This window comes from Megalobrama amblycephala, linkage group LG5 (genome assembly GCF_018812025.1).
Source record: "Megalobrama amblycephala isolate DHTTF-2021 linkage group LG5, ASM1881202v1, whole genome shotgun sequence".
Taxonomy (NCBI): Eukaryota; Metazoa; Chordata; class Actinopteri; order Cypriniformes; family Xenocyprididae; genus Megalobrama; species Megalobrama amblycephala.
The window spans coordinates 14,672,980-14,691,952 of NC_063048.1; the positions used below are offsets into that span (position 1 = coordinate 14,672,980).

Here is an 18,973-nt window from a genome sequence, read left to right on the forward strand (position 1 = left end):
AAAGTTAAATGTACATATAAGGAACAGCTGGAGGACCAATTTGCAACTTATTAGGTCAGTTGGCAACATAATTGGGTATAAAAAGAGCCTCTCAGAGTGGCAGTGTGTCTCAGTAGTCAAGATGGGCAGAGGATCACCAATTCCCCCAATGCTGTGGCGAAAAATAGCGGAGCAATATCAGAAAGGAGTTTCTCAGAGAAAAATTGCAAAGAGTTTGAAGTTATCATCATCTACAGTGCATAATATCATCCAAAGATTCAGAGAATCTGGAACAATCTCTGTGAGTAAGGGTCAAGGCCGGAAAACCATACTGGATGCCCGTGATCTTCAGGCCCTTAGACGGCACTGCATCACATACAGTAATGCTACTGTAATGGAAATCACAACATGGGCTCAGGAATACTTCCAGAAAACATTGTCGATGAACACAATCCACCGTGCCATTCGCCGTTGCCGGCTAAAACTCTATAGGTCAAAAAAGAAGCCATATCTAAACATGATCCAGAAGTGCAGGTGTTTTCTCTGGGCCAAGGCTCATTTAAAATGGACTGTGGCAAAATGGAAAACTGTTCTGTGGTCAGATGAATCAAAATTTGAAGTTCTTTTTGGAAAACTGGGATGCCATGTCATCCAGACTAAAGAGGACAAGGACAACCCAAGTTGTTATCAGCGCTCAGTTCAGAAGCCTGCATCTCTGATGGTATGGGGTTGCATGAGTGCGTGTGGCATGGGCAGCTTACACATCTGGAAAGGCACCATCAATGCTGAAAGGTATATCCAAGTTCTAGAACAACATATGCTCCCATCCAGACGTCGTCTCTTTCAGGGAAGACCTTGCATTTTCCAACATGACAATGCCAGACCACATACTGCATCAATTACAACATCATGGCTGCGTAGAAGAAGGATCCGGGTAGTGAAATGGCCAGCCTGCAGTCCAGATCTTTCACCCATAGAAAACATTTGGTGCATCATAAAGAGGAAGATGCAACAAAGAAGACCTAAGACAGTTGAGCAACTAGAAGCCGGTATTAGACAAGAATGGGACAACATTCCTATTCCTAAACTTGAGCAACTTGTCTCCTCAGTCCCCAGACGTTTGCAGACTGTTATAAAAAGAGGAGGGGATGCCACACAGTGATAAACATGGCCTTGTCCCAACTTTTTTGAGATGTGTTGATGCCATGAAATTTAAAATCAACTTATTTTTCCCTTAAAATGATACATTTTCTCAGTTTAAACATTTGATATGTCATCTATGTTGTCTTCTGAATAAAATATTGAAATTTTAAACTTCCACATCATTACATTCTGTTTTTATTCACAATTTGTACAGTGTCGCAACTTTTTTGGAATCGGGTTTGTATCTGACAAATTAAAATCTGCCCAGCAAATCCTATAAAAATGATAAAAATCATTCACAGGGCTATAAAAGAGTAATATTGGCAGTTAATTTTGTATACTTTTGTATGGTCTATTGACTTTATAACACACAATTGCGACTTTGTCTCAATTCTGACTTAAAAACCTGCAATTGCGACTTTTATATTTATATTATATTTATAACACGCAGTTGTGACTTTGTCTCACAATTCTTAATTAACCCGCAATTGTGACTTTGTCTCGCAATTCTGACGTTTAACATGTAATTGCGACTTTATATCACACAATTTCTGAGTGTATTATTATATTCGCAATTGTGACTTTATATCACAGTTCTGACTTAAAAACCCACAGTTGCGACTTTATATTGCACAATTCCGACTTTATAACATGAATTTGCGACTTTGTCTCACACAATTCTGACTATAACATGCAATTGTGACTTTATCTCGCAATTCTGACTTTATAACACGCAACTGCGAGTTTATAAAATACAATCCTGAGAAAAAAAGTCAGACTTGCGAGAAAAATATTATTGTGAGATAAAAAGTTGCAATTACATTTTTTTTTTTTTTTTTTTTAATTCAGTGGCGGAAACTAGCTTCCATAATTGATGACCCAAAAATAATAGTCAAATTTAATTTTCTGTACGTTCTTTACCCGTCCCCCCAAAAAATTGGTGGCTACAGCCCTGTCAGCCTAGGTCTAATGTAAATCTAATGACTTTGCTTGTTTCTGTATCAATGATTTCAACTCAAAAGACAGAGGTTACCATCCAAGTTAGGCAAAGATACAAGTTGCTGCTGACCTCTTAGAGCTGCTGCTTCACACATTGTTGCAAAAAAAAAAAAATGATATTAGATCTTAAGAACATGCCAGAACAGAAAAAGTTCACTTGCCATCTGTTTGTCATGATTTTATCTCCTCTATCTTATTTGCATATTAAAGCGTTAATTAAAATCGTGAAAGGACAGAATGCTTTCTTTAAAACAGATTCAAGAAGCTTGACAGAACTTGTTTTATTTTTTATATCAGTCATTAGTTTGGATTCTGATGTTTTTACCTTGTCAATCAGTACACCTCGAAATATATTTTCATCGATAAACGGCCTGAAAACATGCCATCTGTCTTAAATGTGTATAAATGTGTCATATTTAAGCTCAGCTGAAACAGAGGACGATGTTATTAACATTTCCACCGTGATAGATTACAGCAGGGTGGTATTTAACCGATGGAGAATGAGACATTTCACTGTGGCAGAACAAGAAGACACACTGCTGGGATTTGTCTGGGCCAGGCACAACGTGGCAGAACGACTGACGATTGTATTAAAAAGCAAATCTTTCCATCAGAAATCAGTGGGTGGTCAGATCAAGTGTTCTGATTCAGTTTCGTAAAATTCCCTGGGACTGAGAAAAGCGAAAATTTCATTCTTCAAAAGAAAAGTGTATGCGAGTATGTGTGTGTGGCACAATTTTACATGCGCATATTTAAACGAGAGGAAGGTGGTAGGGAGGGAATGTAGGTCCTTGGGTCTTTGTTTACAACATCTGATTTGGCGTGTCTGTTGAAGCTCAAATCCATTTGATCATTGGCCTATTTGGTGTTAATTATTGATTACTTACTGATCTAAAATATTCATTGTCGAATTCTTAGGAAATCCAGAAATTTGGGACCATGTTTTCCATCTCTTTAGCAAGGTGCTTAGTTATTTCTCTTAGTTAAAGGATTAGCTCACTTCAGAATTAAAATTTCCTGATAATTTACTCACCCCCATGTGAGGAAAACATTCCAGGAATTTTCTCCATATAGTGGACTTCAACGGGTTGAAGGTCCAAATTGCAGTTTCAGTGCAGCTTCAAAGGGCTCAACATGATCCCAGATGAGGATTAAGGGTCTTATCTAGTGAAAAGATAGATAATTAAAAAAAAAAATAAAATAAAAATGTATATACTTTTTAACCACAAATGCTCTTCTTGCTCTAGCTCTGTGATGCGCATTACGTAATCATGTTGGAAAGGTCACGTGTGACCGACCCCAGCAGCAGGGTTAGGTAGGGCGAAAAACTCTCATTTTCTCCTCCAACTTCAAAATCGTCCAACATCGTCGTTTTAACTTTTTTTTTTTTGTAAAGGGTGTTTGACTTAGTCTTTGCACGTTCACATTTTAAACTTCCGTCTACGTCACACGTGACCTTTCCAACGCGATTACGTTTAAGTTGTGGATGCGTATCGCAGAGCTAGTACTAGTGCATTTGTGGTTAAAAAATATATACATTTTATTTATTTTTTTTAGAAAATGACATATCGTTTCGCTAGATGACAGCATTATTCCTCGACTGGGATTATGTAGAGCCCCTTGAAGCTGTATTGAAACTGCAATTTGGACCTTCAACCCATTGGTAGCCATTGAAGTCCACTATATGGAGAAAAATCCTGGAATGTTTTCCTCAAAAACCTTAATTTCTTTTCGACTGAAGAAAGAAAGACATGAACATCTTGGATGACATGGGGGTGAGTAAATTATAAGGAAATTTTAATTCTGAAGTGTACTAATCCTTTAAGGCAGTGGTTCCCAACCATATTCCTGGAGCCCCCCAACACTGCACATTTTGCCTGTCTCCTTTGTTTGACACACCCATTTCATGTCTTGAAGTCTCGACTAATGAGCTGATGATCTGAATCAGGTGTGTTTGATTAAAGCCCAGGATACACTGCACGATTTTTGCAATCCTTTAAGATTATTACAAATCACACTGTGCGACATGGATCCATTGAACTCGGGCACGACATGCATGTAGACTGTACGATGATGACACCTTTTGACTCGTAAGCTACGATGCAAGTTTCTATAGAAGAATAAAACGTCATCAGCATGCCCTAGTGGTTAACAAAAATACCATGTTGAATGCTCCAGGAATGTGGTTGGGAACCCCTGCTTTAAGGTCATACTTTGTAAGAAGTAGTATTGTCACGATACTGGAATTTCTAACTTCGATACGATACCTTGATATTCAATACCATTTTCGATACCATTGGGAAAAAACGCTGTATATACTGTCATATAGATATTTTTAATATTATTTCTTTTTTTCCCATCTATTGAAAGTCTAGGCAATCAAAAATTTCTTCTGCAGAGATAACTTTATATGATACAGTTTTTAATCTTTCTCATATATAAACGTTGATCAATGTACTTGCTTTATTTGTTTTTACAATGGGGTAATTTTGTTGCAGTATCTTACACACAGCACAAGGAAGCTTGATTTCAAATGGTAAATTGAATTTAAAAAAGACAAGTAAACAGTAATAAAATACGAACAAATAAACAAACAGTACAAATAAATACAATAGAATAAAGATATAAATGAAATAGACTGCTTTATTTTTTTTCAGGTAGGTCTAAATCTAACAGTAGTATTCAGGTAAGAAACTGAATAAAGAAATTAAGTAATCAAATGTAAAATAACATTGGATAATCTTCATTATTGGATAATCAACATTTTTATCTTTATTCTATTGTATTTATTTGTACTGTTTGTTTATTTGTTCGTATTTTATTACTGTTTACTTGTAAAAAATAATAAATAAATTAATTAAAGTTACAGAAGTTAATCGATCAAGAGCAGTAAGTGATTTTCTCTTTGTCTTTAGTTGTTTGATTAACATTAACAACATAGAGAGCTGCACGTTTATTTGGCTACTGTCCCTTTAAGACCTGACGCACGCACGGACACATTCTTCCTGAACTGTTTACGACTGTGTTTATGTTAATACTCACCAAAATGGGCATTGTGACATTGTTTCTGAGTGTATTTGACCATTAATAAACCACGAAAAAGAGCTCATTTTGGCACTTGTAGATCAAAGGCGGCTTTATTATGTGTCTGTGCTTCGTGTGATCATGAAATCTGCGGGAATGAGTAGAATTATGAGCAATCTCGCGCCGAAATTCAGACATATTTCAGATATTTCTATATACATATTGAAATATCGATGTTTTTGCCAACACTAGTAAGAACTAACAAAATTTTTATCAAATTTTTATCAAATCAGACCTGAGCTCTGCTTTCCACAGCTGTATACTCTTACTGTATGTGCACTTTTTTATTTCTCCTAAGGAAAGTTGCAAGCAGTGATGAAAAGGCCCTCGCACCCAGGCTCACCCTCACCCAGGGGCCTTAGGCAAAACAGTGAACAGCGGGCGATATTCATTTAAGCGGATAAATAGAGAAGAAATATGGCAAAGTCATTTTGATGCACCACACTTCCTGCTGCCAGCAGGTGGCGCTTTGAGTATAACTGAATTTTGCCATGTTGATGTCTTCAGGTCAGGACTATTATCAAACGTGTTCTGGGGCAGAATGGACATTGTATGTCTGAGTTACAACAACTTCCTGTTTCGTGGCGTTAATCGCATACTTTAGCACTTAGCCAAGTGTTGCATGATTTAACGTGTTTCTAGCATGTTTGGTACTTCATGGCATTTTGAAATGTGTTCCTGGGATTGAATTACAGTGTAAAGCATGCTGTTTCCTGTTGCCAGCAGGTGGCGCTATGACTAACTGAATATTGTCATGAAGATGTCTTCAGGCCAGGACTCTTATCACACATGTGAAGTTTGGGGCAGATCCGACATTGTTTGACTGAGTTACAACAACTTCCTGTTTCATGGTGAAACATCAGATTTTGTCAGGCTGCAACGGACACGCCCTTCAGTGAAAACTCTAGATCTTCGCAATGAAACATCGCTAAGACCTTAAGATTAGACAGACCAAATATGACATTGATCTGATTAAAGCTCTAGGAGGAGTTTGTTAAAGTACAACATTTGAAAATTTTGCAGAGAAAATTCTAAATATCTGACTTTCTGTTGGGTTTTCAGATTTTGCTTCCTCTGACTTTTTTATAGTTATTGAGCTGTTGCTATATCTCTATAGCTATTGAACATGTGTCTAACGAATTTCATACTTGTATGTGAAATGTAGTGCGAAGGGCCCTTAATTGAAATTTTGTAGGTTGCGCTATCAAGCCATTTTTCCACACCTAATTCTGAAACCCATATCAGACGTATTTTTTTACCACTTCTGATGTTTGTGCAAAGTTTCATGAGTTTTCGAGCATGTTTAGGCCCTCAAAAATGCTATTCATTTTGGAGAGGAAGAATAATTGACCGAGCAATTACAATAGGGTCCTCACACTATCGGTGCCCTAAAAATCTTAAAAAACATTCTTGTCTTAAAGCTACAATTTACCCCAAAATGAAAATTCTGTCATAATTCACTCATCTTTATGGAACAAAAAAGAACAACAGTTTTTGTCCATAAAATGAAAGTCAATGGGGCCCAATACAACATTGGACCCCACTGATTTACATTTATTTTGTGGTAAACTGTCTCTTTAAGACAATGATATACAACAATGGTATCTTATTATTTGCTTTGCTGTTTGCCTAAAGTCACTGTTGTTGTGCATGGCACACTCAGGTTGCTCTTGATGTCTCTCATTAAGGATCATTAGAGATGCAGGTAGGGCTGTAGAGGGGCAGGTGGTCTTGTGGGACAGACTCCAAGTGGAACTAAGAGTGGGTTGGTGTTTGTGGTCGGTCATGGTGTCTGACTCTATGATGGCTGGAGTTGAATGAGTGAGCAGACAGAGAGCAGGTCCTGCTCATGGGACCTCTGATGAGCTGCTTATGACACACACACACACACACACACACACGCGCGCTCTTGCAGCGAGCTCAGTTTTTTAACTTTTGTGAATAATTACATAGATACAACCTTTGGCACTAAATTGCTGTTTTCAGATTTTTTTTTTGTTCTTTTGCCTGAAACTCTTAAAATGATTACATTATTTTCTATCATCATCAAACCTTCTTCTAAAACGTGTTTTTGTCTTACCCTGACTTGCTTATGGTAAGCCAATTATAAGTGTTTTTAGACCTAACGGGATGCGTTTTCACAGGAAATTGCATACATTCGTCACTCGCCTGCGCTGTAAATAGAGAAAAGTTGCTCCGGCTACTTTGACGCGTGTATGGTGTGAAAGTGACTGGTGTGCTCCATACTACAGTAATGTTAATAATCTCATTTGTGAACATGATTTCTGCCTGAGTCCCATCGGATTGTTTTCCTCCAGCTGTGAGGTGAAGACAACATCTTCCATGATTCCTCGCTCAATCTTGGCGTCATCAAGATATGCCTTTGTTTTGAATAGGCGACCTCTAGTGGTGAAAAATTACATATTGTGCCTTTCAAAGGGTTAGTTCACCCAAAAATGAAAATTCTGTCATTTATTACTCACCCTCATGTCGTTCCACACCCGTAAGACCTTCATTCATCTTCGAAACACAAATTAAGATATTTTTGATAAAATCCGATGGCTCAGAAAGGCCCCCATTGACAGCAAGTTCATTTACAATTTTTTACTACTAAAACGTATTTAAAACAGTTCATGTGACTACAGTGGTTCAACCTTAAAGGGTTAGTTCACCCAAAAATGACAATTCTGTCATTTATTACTTACCCTCATTCCGTTCCACACCCGTAAGACCTTCGTTAATCTTCAGAACACAAATTAAGATATTTTAGTTGAAATCCGATAGCTCCGTGAGGCCTCCAAAGGAAGCAATGGACACTTCCTCTCTCAAGATCCATAAAGGTACTAAAAACATATTTAAATCAGTTCATGTGAGTACGCTCCGAACAGCAGATTCGACACACTGATTCATCTGTGCTCCGAAGCTTCCTGAAGCAATGTTTTGAAATCGGCCATCACTAAATAAGTTATTTTAGTTTTTTTTGGCGCTCCAAAAATATTCTCGTCGCTTTATAATATTAATATTGAGCCACTGTACTCACATGAACCGATTTAAATATGTTTTTAGTACCTTTATGGATCTTGAGAGAGGAAGTGTCCATTGCTCCCTATGGAGGCCTCACGGAGCTATCGGATTTCAACTAAAATATCTTAATTTGTGTTCTGAAGATTAACGAAGGTCTTACGGGTGTGGAACGGCATGAGGGTAAGTAATAAATGACAGAATTTTCATATTTGGGTGAACTAACCCATTAATGTTATGAAGCGACGAGAATAATTTTTGTGCGGCAAAAAAACTAAATAACGACTTTCTTCAACAATATCTAGTGATGGGCGATTTCAAAACACTGCTTCAAGAATCTTTGAAGCTTTACGAATCTTTTGTTTCGAATAAATGGTTTGGAGCGTGAAAGTCGCGTGAATTCAGTAAACAAGGCTTCGTTACATCTCAAGTGTTTTTCGAAATTTCAATGGTTCACGTGACTTTGGCTGTTTGATACACGTTGTGAACCACTGATTCGAAACAAAATATTCGTAAAAGGTTCGAAGCTTCATGAAGCAGTGTTTTGAAATCGCCCATCACTAGATATTGTTGAATAAAGTCGTTATTTTTTTTTATTTTTTTGCCATTCAATATTACTGGTTATATCTCTAAAGTGTAGTAGTGAATGTTTTATGAGCAGTAGGATATCCATATTCATTCGCACAGTCACGAAAAGCTGAAGCACAACCAAAACAATGTTCTTCCACAAAATGCATGCAGTTTTGTTTTTTAACCGCCAGTGTGATAGGCATTAAACATATCTAAATATAGGATTTGTGCCTCTGAGAAACAAACATGTGCTTGTCTCATTTTAATTTGTAGTTCTAGGCTTTTTATGCCATTTATTTTGAATAAAACTCAAAGCTCTTATGCATTGCAAGTGCTACCTCTGCTCCACAGCTTCATATTTGTTTCTGCTTTTACCTCTCCATTACCTTCCAGATTCAGTGACTGCAAAAAATACCTTTAAAGTTCTTTGTGGCCTGAACTTTAATTAGAGAATTGGAGTTTGTGAGTAACATGTTCAATATTTTAGTGATACTTTCACAGAATCTTCTCCCATCAACTTAACATGGTTTCAGGGCATGAAAATAACAGCCGTATATAGCAAAGCAGTCAAGTGTCATATGTTTATCAAAGCTAAACCAAATCACACTCTCACATCTCTCTGTTTCTTTGCATCTGCTCTCACTGTCATGGAAAAAAATAGCACTTGTCACCAATATCTTGTTGAAGAAGTCAGTCTGCTTAGAAACTAGACTATATACTTACTAGACACTATATTTAACTTGATGTGAGCAAAAATGAGAATATGTTGCACTATTGTTTGAAAATTAGGTCCTACTGTAGGTCACATCTAATCTTATATTTTTTTGAGCATTTTATCAGCTGTATGACATACTAAACAGACTATATCTACTTCCCTTACAGCCTTGCTTTCATTTTTGTTAAATTAAATACGGCATTTTATTGATGTAGCATCTGAAGTGACTTTTCTACTGTCCTTAATTACTGCCATCCGAGACCCGTCCGCTGTTAAAACCTGTTCAGATCTTGCAGATAAACTTTTACCCTTTTGCCATCAAAACTTTGAGGTGAAATTATCTTCGCAGTTTCAAAATAAACCTTCTGTCTCTTTGCATTCACAATCCACACACAGTCTTGCTCATTTCCTGATGTAGTTTTGGGGGCAAAACAGGCATATTTGCCAGCTGTGTAATTTACTGTGGCACTCATTTGCATATTAAAGCATTAATTAGCCCCTCTGAGCGCAAGAGCGGGAATAGTGTAATCATTGGACGTGTAGTCGCGGGGGACGAGTCTGTGTTTGGGTCTGGGGGGAGGCCGAGAGGAGAGCGCGGGAGTCTCTGGGTGCTTGTGTTGACCATGCGGCGCGTGCTTGTCGGCTTTGTGTTGTTTTTTTTTTCCTCTCTTCCCCGCCGGAGGGTGGATGAGGAGGTTGCGCTGCTCAGTTTTCCAGCTTTTTCCAGACCCTTTGAAGTGTCACACATGATCTGTCTCCGTGTCATTTTAATGGCTTTACTCTCCCCCGTCAGTGCAGTCAGAGGTGCGACCAACAGTTTCACAGGAAGTAGAGGTTGTTGTTGTTTTTTTTCATCCTCTTTTCCATTTGAGGGTAAAAAGGGGGTTGAGGATTGTGGGTAGAGCATATGAAAAACAAACTGATGAAATGCAAAGGCCGTTTATGAGTTTGTGGTTCCAGAGATTGTGGCGGCAATACAAAATGGACACAAATCATGTGGATGATCTCAAATACATAAGTGACTTTGAACATGACACTTAATCTTATTACAGGGTTCACGAGTTTGCATGCCCATTCAGTTTTAATAGTTAATGGTAAATAAACTTGGCTTGCTGTCCTCGAAGGAGGCTCAAGCTCCAAGCTAAACCCCCCTATAACAGTACTGCGCATAGGGAGAATACGAGAAATAGAGGAGGAGATGGGGAGGAGGAGGGATGCTGGAAGAATTGTCACTGGGATGACGCAGTGACTGCTGTTTATATACGCTCGTAATGATTATACACAGGACTGGATGTTTAGGCTCCTCCCGAACCTACGTTTGGAACTACATTTCGTACATGGAAAAGTAATGGAATTTTGTTTCACAATATCTTTATAATAGAATATATGTTTAATCAGGTCCTGCAGGCTTATAATGTGAGAAATTCCCATGTACAAGGCCTAAAATTAACACTCGCCAAGAATCGAATGCGAGTAAAAATCGGTGTTGGCGAGTATATGAAACTCTGTCATTCGCCAGATGACCGGTAACATTTTTATGAATTCTAACAATAAGCTTGTGCTGCTTATTAAAAGAAACTAGCAAGCAAACAAATAGCATTAATAGTCATTAATTTTAGTTAAGATATGCTATGATAAATGTGAACATGGATTTTTATTCTTATTTTTCATGTATACATAGGCTTTCGTGGTATGTTTGTTTGGATACAAATATTTGCCACAAAAGTCATGGAAATTTAGTGGTAAAAATGTCTACGAACCCTGTTATTAGTAAGATTCCAATAAGTGAATATTCTAACGAACACACACACACACACACACACACACACACACACACATACGCACACACGCACGCACGCATGCACACGCGCGCGCACACACACACACATACGCACGCACACGCACACACACACACACACACACACACACACAGACAGGGCTCAACAGTAAGTTGACAGAAAAGTCAACAAACCAAGGAATAATCATATTCCATTGTTTTTCAGCAAGGTGCGTTTTTTTAATTTATGGAGTTACAATATACTGTAGTTGTATCATTTCCAGCTGCTTGCTTATTTAAAAAAATAAATAAATAAATACATTTTGTAAAAGAAAAATAACATTTTGTAAAATAATAAATATACTCTAACATTGGTAAGTTTTTTTTTTTTTTTAAAGAAGTCTTACCAAGGCTGTTTATATGATCAAAAATGCAGTAAACTAAAATTATAAAAAATGATTACAACTTAAAATAATTGTTTAAATTGTTTTTATGTTTTTATATTTCTATGTTATTTTTATATATATATATATATATATATATGTGTGTATATATATATATATATATATATGTATGTGTGTGTATATATATATATATATATATATATATATATATATATATATATGAAGAGTTCAGATGCAAAAGCCAAAAGTGCCATCTGAAATTTTCTTCTAAAATGAGCATTTTTATCAAGCTCGTATGTTTAGGTTCAGTAATTTCACTTTAATGTCAATTAATAGGTCATTTTCATTGCCATTAAAGTGAATTAACTGAACATAAACATGCGAGCTTGATAAAAATGCTCATTTTAGAAGAAAATTTCAGATGGCACTTAGAGGCTTTTGCATCTGAACTCTTCATATATATTAATTTCTGGGATTTTCAGCATCATTACTGCAGTCTTCAGTGCCACATGATCCTTCAGAAATCATTCTAATACGCTGACTTTGTGCTCAGGAAAACACTATTATTATTAATGTTGAAAACAATTTGTGCTGCTTAACATTTTTGTAGTGGTTCCAATGAAAATGATGGCATGCAGAGCAAGTAAAAATCAGAACGACTGGTCTGACTGTCAAAACTGTCTTTTTGTTGAGCCTTGACATAGCCACTTGTGGGGACAGTTCACTCAAAAATAAAAATTCTGTCATCAGTTACTCACCCTCATGTTGTTCCAAACCCATATGCTTTTTCTCAGTGAGAGAACAAATCTGAACCTAATAAAATTTGAGAGCTCTGTCGGAAAGGAAAATGACATAAGGATCAGAAAATAATGACAGAATGTTCATTCTAGGGTGAACTATCTGTTTGATTTCCTATACTAATGCATAGTGTCACCACTGTACGTGTCCATATAGACAGGTGCGGTAAACGTAGAGTAAAGTGTGAGAAGCCCTTGCTTCAGTGGTTCTTTGTTGAGCTGTCTCAGAAGCCTTTGCCTGGAACACATTGGCTCATATTTTGATGGGACTGGATGCTATCTTTTCCCTCTACTCCACTAGAAATGGCCCATTGGATGAGTTGGTCCATCAGAATTTCAGAATCTTCCTCTGGGCATGTCCACCAACTCCATGCTCAAGCGCCCTGTGTCATCAGTCACCCACATTGAAGGCTCATCTGAATATCATGAAAGCCGTGAGTCATTGGCTTTATCAGAAGGACTTTGGCCAGGAGAATCTTCTTTTCCCTTTCAAATAAACAGGACTGCAGTGCCATGGCCTGAATATGAATATGGAGGATCTATTAGGTTTTTGTTGGTGTGCAGTGCTCTTTCTATTTTCTGTTAACACCTTCAACAGTTGAGTGTTGTGCACATGAATGAAGCGTTTCAATTATTGTTAGGCCTATAGACTAGTGACAACTATGAGAAATGAGAATGATTAAAGGTAAAGAAGATGATTTTTTTGTATGTTCTTTTTTCTTTGTAAAATAATCTACCACCTATTGATTGAGCTCAGCTGGTAACAATACATTTGTTACCAATCGCTGATTGATAAAGTCATTGCGTCACTACAGCTGCCGTTAGAAGCTCTGGTTCCCAAATAAACCTGAGACTCACGCTTAGGACTGCACATATGCATTGGCTCATGTAGCCTGAAAAATAAGATTTTTTTAATGCTATTTGAGCATATGAAGCAACATTTATGGGACAGTTCATGTCAGATTTTGTTGATTTGAAATGTGTTATTTAATTGTGAGTTAATTTCAGGATTCCCCCATTGAAATAGATAGGACTTGGTCTTGGATGCCTGAAATAGCGGAGGCATTGCAAATATGGCTGCGGAGTGAACAGACTTTCCTTGAAAGGGACTTTGATAATACCCATTAGCCACCAATATACAGCCTAACAAAAAAGCATTTTAATGCCAATTGTGGTAATCAAAATTAATAATGATTACAGTATCAAGAAAAATAATCAATTGTGTCATAATTGTGCAGCGCTAGCACTGCATACTAGTGTAAAAGTCTTGTAGTGCCCTTCTCACTCTATCGTACCCTCTCAGGTGAAGATGACCTATAAACAATCAATACTTTTTTCTTTAATATGCATTTAACACACCTCTAATGCTTCCAGTATAAGCTCATTTTGTATATGGATATTTAATTGGTTTATATAGGTTAACTCAGGGCATGTCACAAAAAAACACTCATCACAAATCAAGTTTTCTGGCTAATGCCTTTATATATATTTATATATCCATGTGTTGGGACATTTGTGTCAATGACAAGCCACCATGACTGACAGCAGGATTACAACAGGATTATGGTCGACCAATTTATCATGCTGTGCTCAAAATAATAAAATTAAATAAGTAATTCACGCAAAATTGAAAATTCTCTCTTTATTTACACATCCTCATGTTGTTCTAAACCAGTAGGACTTTCTTTCTTTCTTTCTTGTTCAAAAGAAGGATAAAAAAGTCTGAAGAAAGTACATGCAGTTACAATAAAAAAGCAATGAGTCAAAAACGAAGGAAATCTCTCTCTCTCATTGTTTTCGTGTGTAGACCACAGGAGCCCTCTGTTTGTCCTCTTGTCCCTGTGACTGGAGTGACGGGGCAGTAGTCTGTGTGTTTGCCCACTAAAATCAGGGGGAGGGGTGGGATGAGGTGGGCAGGGCACTGCCTGTCCCCGTCCTCATCTCTGTCACACCGGCATGGGCTGCCTGGGCTCCATGGAGGGGAGATAATTGGATTTGTTGTCACCTCCAGTTGCTGCCAGGAGCGGGCGTCTGCTCCGGTTAGCGATGAAGACATCATCGTGACAGGGACCCTGGGAGAGGATCAGCTGGTGTGGTGGGCACTACTATCGATGCTCTAGAACTGCCATGTCCAAGCGGGCAGGCGTTGGCCAGCTGTTTCCCTGCCCGTGACTTCAGGCCAGGCCAAAGAGAGAGAGCTCCAGATCCAACCGAGAGAAAGGAGAAGTTGACCTCTGGCCGGATAGCGCTAGATGTTAAGGTTCGAGCTGTGCCATGTGCCCCTGTGGTTCCTGCGAAAGGGTTTTAGGCCCAGGCCAGGGAATCATGCCACAGCAGACAAGCGTGGCGGACAACCAGGGATGGCACCTGCTTGGCGTGGGTGTGAGGTAATGATGGGCTCACAGGTGAACAGCCCCAGAGGTAATCAGTAATTAACTCAAAGCCACTCCATCACCACAGCTTTGGGCCTGAATCGAGTACCGCTGCCATGTCCTACAGACATTAATGCCCTCCAAACACTCCTTGCACATGCCCCGATAACATCAGGTTTTTTTTTTTTTTTTTTAGATGCTATCGGTTGTTTGAATATGTTTTGCTTTTTTGTCTTATTGGGAGTCTATTTGCAAGACTGTCCAGAAAGCAAAGAGTGGCAGCGAGGGCTTCTGGCCTTATTTTTAAAGCTTCAGTCTTGGAGGGGAAAAAAACCCTTTTCCACATGTGTAAGAACTTTTGAAGGGACTTTTGAAAGATTGTCTCTGTTCTGACTTCAGTGAAGAGCTGTTCAGTGGCTGCAGTGGAACGGCAAGGTGAATTATATTTATAACTGGAAGTCCTGCCACTGTCTGACTGACCTCCAGTCAACAATCCACACATGCTGTTTTCCATTTTTCTGTCGTCCAGTGCAAGCCTATCCATACCCATTCAGTAAGCACACAGTCGCTGTCGTTTAAACACTGGCAGATGAAGATAGTACAATAGTGCCCTTAGAAGTCTTCACAGTGTATTTGGCCATATCAAGTCAATTTAAAATATAGGGGGTGTATATGTTTAGTTCATATGGCACTGCAGAACATATTGATACATCACTGCACATAAAGTTTATTCTGCTTAGTTGACCTTATTTAGTGATTTAAAGGATTAGTTCACTTCTGAATGAACATTTCCTGACAGTTTACTCACCCCCAAGTCATCCAAGATGTTCATGTCTTTCTTTCTTCAATCAAAAATAAAATTAAGGTTTTTTTAGGGAAACATTCCAGGATTTGTATCCATTTAGTGAACTTTACTGGGGTTCACTGAGTGGAAGGTCCAAATTGCAGTTTCAGTGCAGTTTAAAAGTGCTCTATGCGATCCCAGATGAGGAATAAGGGTCTTGTCTAGCAAAACGATCAATCAAAATTTATATACTTTTTATCCACAAATATTGTCTTGCACTGCTCTGTGATGCGCCACACATTACGTTGAAAGGTCACGCGTGACGTAGGTGGAAGTACCGTGGTAGGGCAAAAAACTTCTCCTCCAACTTCAAAATCGTCCCATATCATTGTTTTACCTTTTTTTACCTTAATCTTTGCATGTTCACTTTGTAGACACTGGATCGATACTTCTGCCTACGTCATGCATGACCTCTGTAACATGATTTCATGATGAGTGCAGATCGCAGAGCTAATGCAAGACATTGTAGCAGCATTTGTGGTTAAAAAGTATATACATTTTTATTTTATTTTTTTAGAAAATGACCAATTGTTTCGCTAGACAAGACCCTTATTCCTCGTCTGGGATCACGTAGAGCCCTTTGAAGCTGCGTTGAAACTGCAATTTAGACCTTCAACCCAGTGAACCCCACTGAATTCCAATATATGGAGAAAAATCCTGGAAATTATCAGGAAATTTTCATTCAGAAGTGAACTAATCCTTTAAATTGTAAATTTACTTCATTTCAAATTTGTATAATATAATTTATTTTAATGTCATAATATTATATACTCTATAATACTAATAATATTTAATGATTTTCAATAGGCCTAATATTTGGTCAGAAGTTTGGGGTCAGTATATTTTTCTTTTTTTTTAAGAAATGTATATTTTTTCAGCAAAAAAAAAAAAATAAAGACCTAAATTACTACAGAAAAAAAAATCTGTTCTGTTGAACTTTCTATTCATCAAAGAATCCTGACAAAAATGTCAACTTCCACAAAAAAATATATAAATGATGCTAATAAATAAAATGTTTCTTGTGAAGCAAATCAACATGATAAGAAAATCATAAAATGATTTCTGAAAGTTTGTGTGACATTGAAGACTGGAGGAATGACATAAATTACAAGAAATATAAGCATAATTTATATTTATATATAATACTAGTAAAATGCAAAATACTTTAATATTTGATATATTAAAACAACGCATGTATTATATGCATATTTAAGTATGTACTAATTTTAAGTCTGTCATCTTACTCAAAACCCATAATTTGTGTGAATCAAGTGTTTTGTGTGTTTAAACAATTTAACTTCTAAATCTATACTCTGCTTAGTGCGCAGGCAGCAGTGAACACTGCATAGGGACCCTGTGAAGGCAGCCGGTGTTTGTGAGGTTGTGTCAGTAACACAGGGTTTCTGACTGTGATGTGTGCTCTGATTCTGTTTTTGGAGCGCGATGGCATCCGTAATTGGGGGAAATGTGGATTCGGTGGGCCTAGACATTCCCGTCCCCCAGGGATCAATTACAGAAAGACTCATTCAGCTAGGTCTATTCAAATAAACACCGGAAGAGCGGGGACAGTGTGCTGTTTTAAAACTAGAGGTATTACGAGATAAACACTGTCCCAGTAAAGACCTCATCAGCAGCAATTTGTATGCATTTACGCAGACAGTCAGGGTTTCGTCTTTTACCGCTGTTGTCTTACCTTCTTCCTCATGTTTTTAATCGCAAAAAAAAAGAAGAAGAAAGAAAGAAAAATAATAACCTTCCACTAGGAGTGTACATACATGTGGGTAAAAGTGAGGTTTTTTTTGACACGTCCACATTAAGCAACAGCCAGTATAAGAGTAAGCTTTGCAAGCTTCTTACTAACAAAAACTTTAACGCTTTCTAATAAGGAGGATCTGTAGTCTCAAGTGTTATTAATACCGCTTCAGGCACATATTTTAAATAAATTTGTTCCTGTGATTCACTCCGTCTCTCTCTCAAGGTTTTGGGCATTTGTACAGTGTGAAGAGCTAGCAGTGTTTAAGTCCTTCAGACCTTGCGAAAGTAATGAATGCCAGAATGTTTCTAATCACTGAATCATTCATGCTGTATAATTTGCTGTAAATAGCCAAGGTGCACCCTTGATTTACAGCTTGCTCAAAGATCCTTGACACCACTTAGCGACTGAAAAACACTCCATATATACATTGAGGCTTAGTTTAATGCTTTGAAAGAAATTCAAGCTGTAACTTTTCATAACATCTCATCTTAACTGGTCACCCAGACCCTAAATTGATGCACAATGATCCTGAAAAGAAGAAAAACACTGCTTTTTTCGTTTTTGATCTCAAACACAGTCACCTCATGGAAAATAAAAACAAATCTCCTGGAGGTTTTGAGAAGCGGCTTCTCAGAAAAGGTTTCCGGTCCGCGTTCTGTCACTGCGTTAAAGGTTCCACCTGTGGTGACCTTGTCCCGCCGTCTCTCTACTCTCGACAGAGAGCGTGAGATGGATTACTGTGACCGCTCGGCTACCTTACAGATGGCGCAGTGCCGTCACCGGCACCTAATCTTCATAGCGTGCATCGAAATGACTCATTAAAATCAGCACAGGCAAAACCGGCAGAGAGGACGCCCAGCACTACGCGGGCTAATGCGGCTAGTGCGGGAGGCAGTGTCTGTTTTCCTCTTTCCTTCCTCCTCTACTATGTCTTAGTCCTTTTATTAAATTCACTCTCTCTTTCTTTTAATGTGGAATTTCAATGCTTCCCCCTTTGTTTGATTGAATGTTATTGTCATAGTTGAGCAGAGGGAAATGCATTTTGAATTAGAGGCAGTGTTTCATTTCTGTTTTTATATTTAAATGCAACAGCACGGCTTCATATTTATGCAGTTCGGCTTTTTTATTTCTGTCACCTGATGAAGTGGTTCTTTGCCACTGTTGCCTTCGACTTCCTAAATATTCTATAATATTGTTTTGTCTACTATGATATTATCGAATGACTTGAGCTGGATAATTACTCTATAGGCTTTATGTTGAATGTCACATGAACAAACTGGAAAAGAAGTCTCATCGCATCCGCTTGTTGGTGTAATCAGCTAACCTAGATAGTTATTTTTATTGTTGTGTTTTATTCATATTTGATATCCAAATGTTAGTGGGAAGAAGAAAATTATGTGATGGATATCAGTTATGCTTTGGTATTTGGAAGGCATCTTGAGTAAAACAGCTCTATATTTAACGAAGCACATACAAAAGACCTGAAGTGAAAGCGATGCAACCTGTTTTACC

At 37.8% G+C, this 18,973-nt stretch overlaps 1 protein-coding gene across 1 annotated transcript in view; it reads left to right on the forward strand.

The window, feature by feature from the left end:
- Positions 1 to 18,973, forward strand: part of si:dkey-288a3.2 (protein phosphatase 1 regulatory subunit 37) — a 62,967-nt gene that overhangs the window by 27,022 nt on the left and 16,972 nt on the right. The gene's annotated exons all lie outside the window — the stretch shown is intronic.